The sequence below is a fragment of the Scardinius erythrophthalmus genome (genome assembly GCF_964197995.2).
Source record: "Scardinius erythrophthalmus genome assembly, contig: HAP1_SCAFFOLD_156, whole genome shotgun sequence".
Lineage (NCBI taxonomy): Eukaryota > Metazoa > Chordata > Actinopteri > Cypriniformes > Leuciscidae > Scardinius > Scardinius erythrophthalmus.
Genome location: NW_028296455.1, coordinates 23470 through 28024, shown reverse-complemented (window position 1 = coordinate 28024; position 4555 = coordinate 23470).

The window sequence follows — 4555 nt, the reverse complement described above, 5'->3', positions numbered from 1 at the left end:
ACCGTTAATGGCGGCGGTGTGTCCGATATACACAGCTCTTCTATCTGTTAACACACAATGGACATGATATTCAGCCATTTTAGTGAAAAATATGCGAAATTGTACTTGTAAAATGCACTTACCAATTCCTAAGCAAAGACAATGTAAGCTCTTCCACTCTGATGCGTCAGCGTGTAACTTAACGTTATATGCGGGGGAAAAAACTTTAATGGCGGCGGTGTGTCCGATACTCTTAACTGTTAACACACACAGGATATTCAGCCATTTTGGTGAAAAATATGCAAAAATCACCTATTCAGCATTAAAGCCTTTGTTCACATTAGTTGTGGATGTTTTAAAAGACCCTAACGTAAGCTAACTGTAAGTTAGCCCCTAAGTTAGCTTGTCTGACACATCTCAGAAAGTCAGCATTTGTAAACTTATTTTTTAATATAATAATTTACCAGACTAAACATGACATCAGCACCAGTTTACTTTTATAATGCAGGTACTAAATCATACTTGTATTAACTTACCAATTCCTGCAAAGACGATGCGATCTTCAACTCTGATGCGTCAGCGTGTAACTTAACGTTATATGCGGGAAAAAACTTTAATGGCGGCGGTGTGTCGATTCTCTCAAGTTAACTGTTAACACACACAGGATATTCAGCAATTTTGGTAAAAAAAACATGCAACGATCACCGATTCAGCATTAAAGCCTACCCAGATAGCATACATATCCGGGCCTCATCTGGGCCAACTATGGCACATGTGGCTCAGTTCTGGCAACGGCAAAGGTTATATGGGCCGTCTCTGGCCCACACACATCAAGCCGGTTTTAGTGTGAGTCGTGGCATGCTGTTCATGGGCCAGATCTGGCCCGTGTGCAACAAACCGGCTTTAGTTTGAGTCGTGGCTTGCTGTGTGTGGGCCAGATCTGGCCCGTGTGCAACAAACCGGCTTTAGTTTGAGTCGTGGCTTGCTGTGTGTGGGCCAGATCTGGCCTTTGTGCAACAAACCGGCTTTAGTTTGAGTCGTGGTTTGCTGTGTGTGGGCCAGATCTGGCCCGTGTGCAACAAACCGGCTTTAGTTTGAGTCGTGGCTTGCTGTGTGTGGGCCAGATCTGGCCTTTGTGCAACAAACCGGCTTTAGTTTGAGTCGTGGCTTGCTGTGTGTGGGCCAGATCTGGCCCGTGTGCGACAAACCAGTTTTAGGATTGTTGTGTGTGGGCCAGATAAGATATTTAGTATGATATTAATTCATAGTTATTAAGTTTTAAAATGTAAAAGAAGAAGGCTGACTTTTGTTCTTTTCCCTTTGTTTGTCTTAGATCTGATAAAGAATCATTGGATTAAGTCATCCTTTCTTTTTCATAATCCGACAGATTTATCTGTATAATTAAGATACTATTCTGTTCTTTAACTTTGACACTGAACTTGAGGAATTCTAGGTAATAGCAGTCATTCTGGTCATTCATTAGTAATCAGTAACCTAGATATGAATAGCTTATTCTAGATTGCCAAGGGCATGTTGTTTATTTGTTAATTTATATATTGGACAATGATGGAAATAAACTAGGATACTGACATTTGCAATTAATGTATACAGCCTTATGAAAAGCAGCAATCAATTAGATCAAAAGTAATCAGAAAAAAAAATTCAGTCACCTGCAACATCTGAATATTCAATCAATATTTTTTTTGGACTAATGTAGTTTGCACATGCACACAGATTATCTGTTATCTTTGTGGGCACTCTCAATAGACATCTTTAAATGTGCAGTCTGTAAGAATGTCTGTGAGCTAGTGGTGGAAATAGGTACTGCAGTCCAAAATCAAGTTATGGGAGATTGTTGTTTACCCCGTCCCCTCCTCTTCAGACTCGACCCTCATGCAGGTTGCCAGTTTAAGGTCACGCAACAGGAACGAGCGCAATTGACAATGGAAGCCGAGGAGACTTACTCATAAGTTTATGAGTTGATTTATCCATGTTATTATATGCTCTTGGTCATACCCTTACAATGACCTGGGAGTCCGCCAGCATTTTTTTGGTGAGCACAAAGTCAGCGGCTTGATACGGTTGGACCTAAACTGGGAACTTCCGCCAATAGCTTTATGAATTATGAAAAGGTTCCTCCAGTGCGAAAGCCCTTAATGACGTTTGTATACCAGTTAAAGGCAGCAATGCACTAATCTGGCTTTAACACACAGTTGTCTTCATTAAAAGTAGGAACACTTCTTATCAGTGCTGATGCCACCAGTGCTGATTTTCCATATCGGAAAACTTTAAAATGGCACTTTATGACAAAAAGATTGCCCAACCCCTGTTGTTGAACAATTTTAAAATAGTTTGCACTGTCACTAATTTGTAAATGTGATGAATGGAACCTTTTTTTTATCGATTTATAATGTATTAAGTGGAGTAAAACATATTTTAAGGCAATCAGTTTGCATTGTTTTAACAAGATGTATAATTAAATACAACTGAAATTCCAAGTTTCAGGAAATATTCCATTATTTAGCTCAACTTACACCACTAAATAAGCATTTGTTACAGCATTATATTCTTTCATTTTACTAAGTTAAAGGCAATCACTTTGCATGATTTTTTGAGGGAGCTTATAACAATTTACTGTGTAAAAGAGTCTGAAAGCACAGAATAAAATTAAAAATTGTGAGATGGGCTTATTGACAAACAAAAACAAAGTTAAATACAAATAGGTTAAATGTAAAAATTGATCGTGTGAACATTACATCCAACAACACAACATGTTCTTCCCATAAATCCCATGACTTTCTTCTGTTATGTAACTACAAAATTGAAAAATTACCAGCAATATTATCTGATTTTCACAGGCAATCCCTCTTGGCATGATATTCTTTGAGTCTTTGCTATTCAAGCACAACTTTTCACCTCATAAATATTTTATTTGGAATAACTGTAATATTTTATACATGTGTGTGCGTATGTGTGTGCGTATATATGTGTGTGTATATATATATATATATATATATATATATATATATATATAGATATATATATATATATATATATATATATAGATATATAGATATATATATATATAGATATATAGATATATAGATATAGATATATATATATTAAATATTACAGTTATTCCAAATAAAATATTTATGAGGTGAAAAGTTCCGTATCAAACTGTAATATGTAACTGTCTATATTTTTTCATAATTGGTTTGATAAAAATATCTTGTTAGTTAGTCAGTTTATCAATTCTCAAGGTTTGTTGTTTTCATATAAGGAGTTTTTATATCACTTTCAATTTCCTGTTTCTCCCAAAGAATTTTCATTATTTATGGGTTCAATCCCATCAGGTGCTCTTGCTTTATTGAGAGGAACTCAGTCTCTGCAGTCTCTATGAGTTTGGTCAATACTCCTGTTGGCAAATTGTGCTTTGCTTCTCCCTGTAAAAACAATCGATCAGTCCGTTCACTTTTTCAGCAAAACATTGTTACTTTACCGTCTGTGACCGCTTACTGGAATAATGCAGTTCCACATCTTTTTCTTTTTTTTAACCAATAAAGTAAAAGAGATTTCTTTTAAAATAATTCATAAATACTACCCTGCAAGTCACTACCTCAAAAAGTTCAAAAAGGATATTTCCTCCAGTTGTTCTTTCTGTGACAACTCTGACGGAACTGTAGTTCATCTTTTTTTTATTTTTTGGTATTGTCCATTTACCAAAATGTTTTGGCAAGATGTCTTAGGATTTATAGGCCTGAAATCTATAATGAATGTGTGTTGTATTGGAAGGATGTGGTCCTATGCTTTGTAGATTATAATCAATCTAAAAAAAAGGGTCATTTTTATGTAATTAATCTGATTAGCAAAGTTTCATATTCATAAATCTAAATATTTAAATATGAAACCTCTTTTTCTTACATTTTTTAAATAACTTGAAAAATGCCTCCTTTCAATTAAGTTGTCTGAGAACAAAAAGGCATTATCTGTTTGCAGGGGTGTAGTTTGTGGGGGTTGGGGGGGAGATAACCCCCCCAATATTTAAATCTATGCATTACAACCCCCCCAATATTTATACATGAAACATGAAAAATATGCAGAACCCAAACTTCAACCCCCCCAATGTTCAAATCAAATCTACGCCCTTGTCTGTTTGTAATTCTTTTCCTTTTTTCAGTGTCATGTAATTCTCATGATTTATCAATATGTTTAATTTACATGATTCCCCCCTTTGTGATTTTATTTTTATTTTTATTTGTTTTAGTTCTGTTGTTGTCTGTTATTATGTATATTTTTGTAAGCATAAAAAAAAAAAAAAAAATCCCTCTTCGGAGCATCACAAAGTGGTCTCACAAAATGGCAATTTTACCCATCAACCACCGCGGCGCTAGAGCCGCGAAGCTCTATTAACCAATCACAGCAGTTTTATTATTATTAATAATTGAATGCCAGGATAATTTAACAAGGTATGCTGTGTGATGATATACATTTTATATATGTATAAATATTAAAATATATAAACTTTGCTGCCAGACTCGCGTGCAAAGCCCGCGAAAACAATAGGTAGCGAAAA